Source organism: Lissotriton helveticus, chromosome 11 (assembly GCF_964261635.1).
Source record: "Lissotriton helveticus chromosome 11, aLisHel1.1, whole genome shotgun sequence".
NCBI lineage: Eukaryota > Metazoa > Chordata > Amphibia > Caudata > Salamandridae > Lissotriton > Lissotriton helveticus.
The window spans coordinates 255510278-255521613 of NC_136072.1; the positions used below are offsets into that span (position 1 = coordinate 255510278).

The 11336-nt window shown below is 34.8% G+C and overlaps 2 long non-coding RNA genes across 2 annotated transcripts; both read left to right on the plus strand.

Moving 5' to 3' along the window:
• Positions 1–748: 748 nt before the first annotated feature.
• On the plus strand, positions 749–1483 carry LOC144792485 (uncharacterized). The gene is made up of 3 exons (XR_013602570.1): positions 749–795; positions 916–992; positions 1079–1483. It is a non-coding gene; the product is annotated as an uncharacterized LOC144792485 (long non-coding RNA).
• A 6248-nt stretch (positions 1484–7731) lies between these two features.
• On the plus strand, positions 7732–8477 carry LOC144792452 (uncharacterized). The gene is made up of 3 exons (XR_013602560.1): positions 7732–7789; positions 7910–7986; positions 8073–8477. It is a non-coding gene; the product is annotated as an uncharacterized LOC144792452 (long non-coding RNA).
• The last annotated feature ends 2859 nt before the right edge of the window (positions 8478–11336 follow it).

Genomic DNA, 11336 nt, shown 5'->3' on the forward strand with positions numbered 1-11336 from the left:
TACTTGCCAAAAGTCACTGAAGGAGATTCATCTCTATCCGAATTACTGCACAACAACTAGAAGAACCAGACTATCAACCTACTATCACATCTTCTAAGTAAGTAAATAAAATAGAAAGTGCATTATTTGCTAATACTACTTACTTACCTGCTAAATACCCAGTGCCCCTTTGCTATTCATACTACTTAACATGCTAAATAATTATATGAAACTATTTTTTTTAGATACAACGAGTACTGAATATTCTACTCAAAATAACTGTGAACAAACCCTAGGAATACAGATTCTAATAACTATGTAAGTAATTTCACATTGATTCATTATGTGCACATAAATCTAAACACACAGAAATAATGACTTTTGCCCCACATATTTCTTTTTTTCTGTAGATTCTACTACTGAAAACTGCACTACTAATGAACTAAGGACATCAGTACTATTTCTCCAATACATTTTACTACGTAAGTATTATGCAACTGAAATAAATGTGGAAAAACAATACAAACATTTAGAACTGTTCTAATTATGTTCTATTATATATTGTTTATTTACAGAGCAAACACAACGATTAGATATACAGACATAATACAGAACTCCACATTCTGAATAATACAGATAATAATCACAAAGTAAGTATATTAAAGAACATAATTACCAGATAATCTATTAAAAAACATACCAACATGGTGATTATTCTAATACATATGTTCCTTTTTTATTTAAGATAACACTACAAACTACTCTCCAGAAGCTGAAGAAACAACTATACTGGCAAAGACCAACCTAAAAAAATATGTAAGTATCTTCCCAATGTGAATCATGAAGATACACTTTTGTAGTAGAAATGAGCTCTAACATTGCAAATGTACCGAAACATTAATTAATAATATACTACTTTCATGTTTTTCATAACAGCTACAACAACATCACAAACAATTATCCCCAACTAAAGAAGCAAGCAGCTCCTAATTTTGCTGTAAATTCAAAAACACGTAAGTATAAACATTCCTACTTATCACTAACATAGATTATTTATCACATTTAATTTGACATTAACTATTATATATACATTTTATAGATATACAAAGTACAAAATGACCGAAGGAGCCGAATTTGTGACCAGCCAGAAAGGAAAACTATTACTATGCTACATGGGTTACACTTATACACAAGAAAAGCAATATGGCATGCAAGTTAATTGGAAATGTTGTAAATATTATTCTAACAAGTGCTATGGCAGAGCAACAACTAAAGAAGCTACAGTACTGTATACTAGGGAACACAATCATCCACCTAATGTTACTGAAATAGAAGTTAGAACAGCTTTGGAAAATATAAAAGAAGCTAGTACAGGTTCCCAAAAGCAAACAAATGTCATTTTAAAAGAAGCCATTCCTAAAATCCCAAAAACTGCCACAACTCAAATGCCAAATATCCTCTCCTTAAAAAGAACTATAGCACGAACTAAAAAAGCTACTACTTCTACAACACCATCTCCCAGAACATATCAGGATATAAATTTAACTGCTAACCAAATAATAACTTTAAATAAACAACCATTTATAGTTTATGACAACGAAAACAATGACAAAAGGCTTATAATTTTTGGTACCAGTATGAATTTAGTTAAACTGCAGCAAAGCCAATATTGGATGATGGATGGAACATTTAACATCTGTCCCAAACCATTTTTCCAATTATACACAATACATGGCCTCTACCACAACTGCAACATACCTTTGCTATATGCACTATTACCAAACAAAAATAATTCCACATATATGGAATTAATAAATATAATTAAACAAAAAACTAATGATTTTTCTCCTGAAAGTATCATTCTTGATTTTGAGCAAGCAATGCTCTCAACTATCATAAGAATCCACCCCCATACCTGCATTCAAGGCTGCTATTATCATTTAAACCAGTGTTTATGGAGACACCTTCAAAAAACTACCCTAAGTGTCGAATATGCTACAAACTCATCTTTTGCTTTCCAAATTAAAAAACTAATTGCACTTGCTTATGTACCTGAAACAGACGTAGCTGAGCACTACAACATTCTTATAGACAGCCCCTTCTACAAACAAAATGAAGCTAAATTAAGTCCATTTCTCGACTACTTTGAAGACACCTGGGTAGGCAGACTCCACAGATCTGGCCACAGACGAAATCCCAAATTCCTCATACCCTGGTGGAACGTTTACAGAAGTACCCTTAACGGAGATTCAAAAACTAACAATGCAGTGGAAGGTTGGCACAATGCATTTGTACAATCAACTGGCAGAACCAAACCTACTCTAGAACATTTCATTAAATGCCTACAGAAAGAACAGAGCTACCAGGAATTTAGAATGGACCAATCTGTAACTGAACTTGTCCCTAAAACATCAAAGCAAAATAAACAAATGCACAAGTACCTGGAAGAACAAGTTAAACTTTACCCTAGTACAAAAGGCATAGAATACCTAAATATCATTGCCAAAACACTACTCTAATTAATTCCCAAAATGTTATAAAACACTAAAAGTATCACCTAAGTATGGAAAAATATGTAACGTGAGCTTCTAAAGTATTTAATGTATGCAATATATAGAGATATTATTATAATATATGCACACATTAAAACTAAATAACAAGTAAAAAAACTATTCCATAATAAAAATAACATTACCCACCCACACAAAATAAGAAAGCAAGGACTTACCAATCATGTTGTCAATCCAATAACCTCCTTGTCCACCAAAGTAATCCAGGTAGTGCAAAATTAACCCCCAAAAAAATGTAAAAATACAACTGTTCCAAAATTAAGACATCCACGTTGTCCAGAGCCATCGAATAAGCATAAAAAACCCGAAAAATTGGAAAAATAGAAAGAATTGCTCCAGCAAAACCGAAAAATGCCTTCCCGTTTACCAGTGAGCTAATTGCACTTTGCACTTTATCCACTGCGATAGGTACTTCTCACGCTTCACTTTCCTCTATTGATAATTTTTCACATGAGATCCCAGCTAAGTAGTTCTGAATCGCTTATTCCTCCTTGATAGTATCTTCTGTACAGAGTTTCTGATAAAAGTGTTGAAAGGCGGCTCACATTTCTGAAGGTTCTGTAACTAACCCTACCCCTGCATCCTCAATTTCAAGTATCCCCCCTTGCGTTATCTGATGTCTAGTATGGACCGCTAGCAGGTGCCCCACTCTCTCATTACATTCATAGATTTTGGACCGCCAATTGCAATATTTCCCTACTACCTTATTTGCCAACAAATCCAGGATTGTAGATTTATTCAACGCCACCTTGATTTGTGTCTGCTCAACTTTCCCATTATTTGCCAGTGCCTGTACCAATTAGATTTCTTATTCACTTAATGTCCTATATTGTTTTTGAAGATAGTCCCTCTCCTTCACCTGTAAAGCCCAGCCTTATCTCAATGTTCCCCCTCTTATCCCGGTGTTAAATGCATCCCATATTATTCCTATCCGCACACTTCCCTTATTTTCCTGTATAAATCTAGGAATCCACTCCTTCATATGTTGAATGTAATTTTCCTCATAAAGAAGCAATCTGTTGAAAGTCCAGCAAGATATAGGGGCCGTAAGTGAGTGAAGTGAAATTTCTAGCACTAACAGGTTGTGATCGACATCACTCGAGGGAATTTAGCAATGTTGCATCTTGTATGCACCTCCTGAGATATAAAAAAGTAATCTAGCCTAGCATGAGTTAGATTTTTATTTTATTTATTTATTTAGAAACTTATAAAGCGCACAGCTACCCCCAGCGGGGGTATCCCGGCACTAAGACCGGCGGCAGATGCAAGTAACCGTAGGGGACTAAGTGCTGGAAAACAGCCAGGTCTTCAGAACACGTCCGAAAATGGTTTCAGACTCAGCCATACGCAGGGAAAGATGCAGACTGTTTCAAGTTTTGGCAGTAATCACTGCAAAAACTCTGCCACCCATTCTGGACCGGCGGAAAAGGGGAGTCACCAAAAGGCGAAGATGATTCGAACTAAGGGAACGATTAGACTGAGAGTGCTTGAGTCAAGCTCTAAGATACGCTGTACCACGGCCCTGAATCACTCTAAAAGCCAGGACAAGAGATTTGAACTGGATACGTTTGATCACTGGAAGCCAGTGAAGCTCCTTCAAGTGGGGTGTAATTGAATGGCGATATGGGATGTTGCAATTCAGCCTAGAAACCACATTTTGAACGATCTCAAAGCGTCTGATCAGATACGCTGGTGCCCTAGCATAAAGACTATGTGCATAGTCAAGATGTGAGGTGATCAGGGTATGAATAATGATCCAACGAGAGTCCAGAGGGAGAAAGGGAAGGATTTTATGGAGCATGTGTAGTTTACCAAAACAGGCAGAGGAGAGCTGGTATATTTGGGATTTGCAGGATAGCTCATTGTTAAACCAGAACCCAAGATTCCTAGCCGAGTCCACAGGTTTTGGGGGAATTCAACTCAGATGGCCCCAAAGCAATGAAAGAGGGCTTTTTTAAATTAAAAAACAGTACCTCGGTTTTGTCTGAGTTGAGCTTAATGACATCTAGGTGGAGATAGTATACAGACAGTGTCTGAAATTAGAAAATACTGCTTCAGAGTGATTCTTAAATAAGAACATCAATTGTGTATCGTCAGCATAAGAGATCACTCTGACTCCGCAGAATTCTACCAGTGCAGCTAAAGGGCAGAGGTATACATTGAAGAAAAGAAGAGTGGGCTCAAAGCAGAGCCCTTGGGAACCTCACAGCTCAAGGGTTTCACCTCATAGACAAATGGCTGAAGGGAGACTTGTTGAGTACGGCCGCTAAGGTAGGATCGTATCCAGGACAGAGGGATACCCTGGATCCTGAGACAATAGAGTCTCTCAAGCAGGATAACATGAGAGACTGTGTCAAATGCCACAGACAGGTCAAGAAGCACCAGCATAGCTGCTTCGCCTGCATCCACACATTCGCAAACGGTCTCAGAGACCTCAAGGAGGGCAGTCTCAGTACAATAACCGGATCTAAACCTGGACTGGCAATCATGGAAAAGATGACAGGATTCAAGATAACTTGACAGATGTTCCTGAACTAATTTTTCCAAGACTTTGGTTGGCTTTGGTAGAAGAGAAATAGGACAATAGTTTTTAAAGACAGATGGGTCAGCATCAGATTTTTTAAGTATTGGTACTAGGAGGGCCTGCTTCCAGATTGAGGGGAAAATTCCAGTACGCAGGGAGGAATTCCAGATCAGATTCAAATTGGAGATAATGAGGGGGGCTAAGGAGCTAAATAAATGTGCCGGGCAGGGATCCTTTGGGGAGCCTGATTTGCAGGCGAGAAGTTTTTGAAGTGAAATATCAATGGAGATCGGGTGGAAGAGTGTAAATGCATCACTGTTAGCTGCCTCAGTGTCTTGGATAGGGGAGCATCGTGTGGGGACAAACGTTGAATAGATGTCCAGAATTTTATTTTGAAAGAAGTCCGATAGCCCATTACAGAGATCCTGGGTGGGAGGAACTGTGCTTGATAAAGCAGGTGGCTTAATGAAATCTTTAACTATTTTGAAGAGAGTTTTTGATGAATTACCATCAATCTTGACTTTACTGATGAAGTAATCTCTCATTGCCGAGGGCTTCAGTTTGTGAAAGTTCTTTATGACGGCTTTGTAGATTAATTTAGCCTCAGGCTCATAAAATGATCTCCAGCTGTGCTCAAGTTTCTTACAGCGGCTTTTCTCGGTACGCAGTAAGCCATGGGGCTGATGGTTTTTGACTTGAGAAAAGAATAGGTTGCACGAGGGCGACAGTCTCAAGGGCTAAGGAGAGCCAGCTATTGAAATTAGACACATCTAGTTCCGGATCCCCAGCCAGCCAGCTGAAGGGGGGTGGAGGAAAGAGCAGGTGTCATAGCATTACAGGTAATGTTAAACCCTTTCCTGCTGTAATCCCGGGCCATGGAAGAATTCGGCGAATGAGAGGGTATTGCCATACTTAACGTGATTAAGAAATGGTCTGACCACGTAAGAGGAACGGGAAATGCTGTAGCCAAGTTAGGATTGTTAGAGAAAAGTAGGTAAATTGTATGATCGTCCCGATGGGTGGGGCCGCTAACCCGCTGGGTCAAAGTCAGGCCTTCCAGAGTTTTTAGGAGCTGGCCTGCTCTAGTGCAGTGAATATCATCCACATGCATGTTAAAATCACCAAGTATCATAAAGTGGGGATGTTTAAGTGACAAGTCAGCAACTATATTGTAGAGTTCTAATAGATGCTGAGGGGGGGAGTTGGGTGGTCTATAAATTAGGATTCCAGCCATGGCTACGTTGGGGGCAACAGTGATAAAGTTTAGGAGTTTCCTAAAAGAGATTTCCCAACTTGAGCGTAGGGAATGTCTGACAAAATATCGAGATTCACAATATCGACGTACAAAAATATCGGAGCAAAAATATCGAAATCAAAAATATCGGGTTCCTATACTTAACTAGATATATACACAAATATCGATTTTTTAATATCGATATACAAAAACATTGTTTACTTTTATATCGGCTACATTAACATCGGAAAACAAAAATATCGCTATCTACAAAAAATAATGACATTAACTATAATATCGACATCAAAAATATCGTGCACTTCAATATCGGATTATCAGCTATATCGACTTTTTATATGCATCTGTTTGCATAATTAATTAACGTTTTATATGTTTTCACATCTAAATAAACACACAATACTTAAATTAATACTATAGACACACTAATAATTTGTCAAAAATATCCTATTGGTATAATTATATCACCTACACATATAAAAATATTCTATACTACTTTGTATAATTTTATAATTTGTTTTTGTTTTTCACTTCTATTACAAAGTAATCACAACTGAAAATCAAATATACTAATTAACCAATCACAAACCTAATTTTTTAAATGAACCAATAGCAAAGTAATTACTACTGACACTCCCCTATATAAACAATTAAAATCTAAGCACAAACTACTTGCCAAAAGTCACTGAAGGAGATTCATCTCTATCCGAATTACTGCACAACAACTAGAAGAACCAGACTATCAACCTACTATAACATCTTCTAAGTAAGTAAATAAAATAGAAAGTGCATTATTTGCTAATACTACTTACTTACCTGCTAAATACCCAGTGCCCCTTTGCTATTCATACTACTTAACATGCTAAATAATTATATGAAACTATTTTTTTTAGATACAACGAGTACTGAATATTCTACTCAAAATAACTGTGAACAAACCCTAGGAATACAGATTCTAATAACTATGTAAGTAATTTCACATTGATTCATTATGTGCACATAAATCTAAACACACAGAAATAATGACTTTTGCCCCACATATTTCTTTTTTTCTGTAGATTCTACTACTGAAAACTGCACTACTAATGAACTAAGGACATCAGTACTATTTCTCCAATACATTTTACTACGTAAGTATTATGCAACTGAAATAAATGTGGAAAAACAATACAAACATTTAGAACTGTTCTAATTATGTTCTATTATATATTGTTTATTTACAGAGCAAACACAACGATTAGATATACAGACATAATACAGAACTCCACATTCTGAATAATACAGATAATAATCACAAAGTAAGTATATTAAAGAACATAATTACCAGATAATCTATTAAAAAACATACCAACATGGTGATTATTCTAATACATATGTTCCTTTTTTATTTAAGATAACACTACAAACTACTCTCCAGAAGCTGAAGAAACAACTATACTGGCAAAGACCAACCTAAAAAAATATGTAAGTATCTTCCCAATGTGAATCATGAAGATACACTTTTGTAGTAGAAATGAGCTCTAACATTGCAAATGTACCGAAACATTAATTAATAATATACTACTTTCATGTTTTTCATAACAGCTACAACAACATCACAAACAATTATCCCCAACTAAAGAAGCAAGCAGCTCCTAATTTTGCTGTAAATTCAAAAACACGTAAGTATAAACATTCCTACTTATCACTAACATAGATTATTTATCACATTTAATTTGACATTAACTATTATATATACATTTTATAGATATACAAAGTACAAAATGACCGAAGGAGCCGAATTTGTGACCAGCCAGAAAGGAAAACTATTACTATGCTACATGGGTTACACTTATACACAAGAAAAGCAATATGGCATGCAAGTTAATTGGAAATGTTGTAAATATTATTCTAACAAGTGCTATGGCAGAGCAACAACTAAAGAAGCTACAGTACTGTATACTAGGGAACACAATCATCCACCTAATGTTACTGAAATAGAAGTTAGAACAGCTTTGGAAAATATAAAAGAAGCTAGTACAGGTTCCCAAAAGCAAACAAATGTCATTTTAAAAGAAGCCATTCCTAAAATCCCAAAAACTGCCACAACTCAAATGCCAAATATCCTCTCCTTAAAAAGAACTATAGCACGAACTAAAAAAGCTACTACTTCTACAACACCATCTCCCAGAACATATCAGGATATAAATTTAACTGCTAACCAAATAATAACTTTAAATAAACAACCATTTATAGTTTATGACAACGAAAACAATGACAAAAGGCTTATAATTTTTGGTACCAGTATGAATTTAGTTAAACTGCAGCAAAGCCAATATTGGATGATGGATGGAACATTTAACATCTGTCCCAAACCATTTTTCCAATTATACACAATACATGGCCTCTACCACAACTGCAACATACCTTTGCTATATGCACTATTACCAAACAAAAATAATTCCACATATATGGAATTAATAAATATAATTAAACAAAAAACTAATGATTTTTCTCCTGAAAGTATCATTCTTGATTTTGAGCAAGCAATGCTCTCAACTATCATAAGAATCCACCCCCATACCTGCATTCAAGGCTGCTATTATCATTTAAACCAGTGTTTATGGAGACACCTTCAAAAAACTACCCTAAGTGTCGAATACGCTACAAACTCATCTTTTGCTTTCCAAATTAAAAAACTAATTGCACTTGCTTATGTACCTGAAACAGACGTAGCTGAACACTACAACATTCTTATAGACAGCCCCTTCTACAAACAAAATGAAGCTAAATTAAGTCCATTTCTCGACTACTTTGAAGACACCTGGGTAGGCAGACTCCACAGATCTGGCCACAGACGAAATCCCAAATTCCTCATACCCTGGTGGAACGTTTACAGAAGTACCCTTAACGGAGATTCAAAAACTAACAATGCAGTGGAAGGTTGGCACAATGCATTTGTACAATCAACTGGCAGAACCAAACCTACTCTAGAACATTTCATTAAATGCCTACAGAAAGAACAGAGCTACCAGGAATTTAGAATGGACCAATCTGTAACTGAACTTGTCCCTAAAACATCAAAGCAAAATAAACAAATGCACAAGTACCTGGAAGAACAAGTTAAACTTTACCCTAGTACAAAAGGCATAGAATACCTAAATATCATTGCCAAAACACTACTCTAATTAATTCCCAAAATGTTATAAAACACTAAAAGTATCACCTAAGTATGGAAAAATATGTAACGTGAGCTTCTAAAGTATTTAATGTATGCAATATATAGAGATATTATTATAATATATGCACACATTAAAACTAAATAACAAGTAAAAAAACTATTCCATAATAAAAATAACATTACCCACCCACACAAAATAAGAAAGCAAGGACTTACCAATCATGTTGTCAATCCAATAACCTCCTTGTCCACCAAAGTAATCCAGGTAGTGCAAAATTAACCCCAAAAAAAATGTAAAAATACAACTGTTCCAAAATTAAGACATCCACGTTGTCCAGAGCCATCGAATAAGCATAAAAAACCCGAAAAATTGGAAAAATAGAAAGAATTGCTCCAGCAAAACCGAAAAATGTAAAGAAGTGTTTGTAAAGCAGTGTTGAATTAAACAAACAAACACTTCCTTTAAAAAAAAAACGGAACTTCCGATGTAGCGTACACCTATGACAAAAACATAGAAAACAGACATTCCCACCCACATTAATTAGCTAGTAATTAGGTACAAACATATTAAAATAGATGATTTCACTTGTAGATATACCGTAAAAGACTAAAATTCACTCTATATATAATGAGTTAACTAACTAACACTACGTGTATATACCATAAGTAATTATCTGTTTTCGAAATCTAAAACATACCTCCCTCACATTCAACAACACAAAATATAAGGTCAGTAGTCTCAAAACATCATTAACATACACATAAAACATATAAAAAAAACCTTACCTGAAGCGACGTGAAGTGTCTCCCAACCGCGATCAGCCCTTCTTCCAAATAACCCAAAACGACCTAACCCGGTTACAAAATAAAGCACCCAAATGCAATAAAATAGTCCCAACTATAAAATATAATATATATACTTCACTAAATATGCAAAAATGAACATTAAGTTTCTATTATTGTAAAGAAATATTTACTTTAATCCTACAATGATTTGATTAACAAATATGTAAATGAATGTAATAAATACATATTATGAAAAGAATAATATTTATATTAACAATGTCTAGAAATATAACTACATTGTCAAAAATTATAATAATAGAAAAATTTGTTAAAAATATGTGACTTATATAATAAATATTTTATGTATTGAAATAAAGTGTAAAAAATACTTTTGTTATTTCTACATTTCTTTATGAAATTACAATATGTAAAAGAGATAATAAATAATATTCATTTTTGTACAAAAAGTATGAAAATAATAATGCTTCTGTATAGTTGCTTATCATTGTGTTTATAAAATATGTTTATAAAACCAAATGTAATAAAAAGATTTTTGTTATGAAATAACATTTTATTTGTGAAACATAAATAAAAATAATGTTTCTACAATCATGTTGAACTATTTGTATCATTATCTTACTATAATGTAACAATCTTATCAGAAATTTTGCACTGTATATTAAATGTGAGTATATGTTGGTCTCTAATAATTTAATTATTACTATACCAAATCCAGCGTACATTAAATTAAAACTGACCCTGAACCCAAAAAATACCCCTTTACCCAAAAACTGAAAACTGACCCTGAACCCTAAAAATACCCCTTTACCCAAAAACCCAAAACTGACCCTGAACCCTAAAAATACCCCTTTACCCAAAAACTGAAAACTGACCCTGAACCCTAAAAATACCCCTTTACCCAAAAACCCAAAACTGACCCTGAACCCTAAAAATACCCCTTAACCCAAAAACTGAAAACTGACCCTGAACCCAAAAAATACCCCTTTACCCAAAAACTGAAAACGGACCCTGACCCCTAAAAATACCCCTTTACCCAAAAACTAA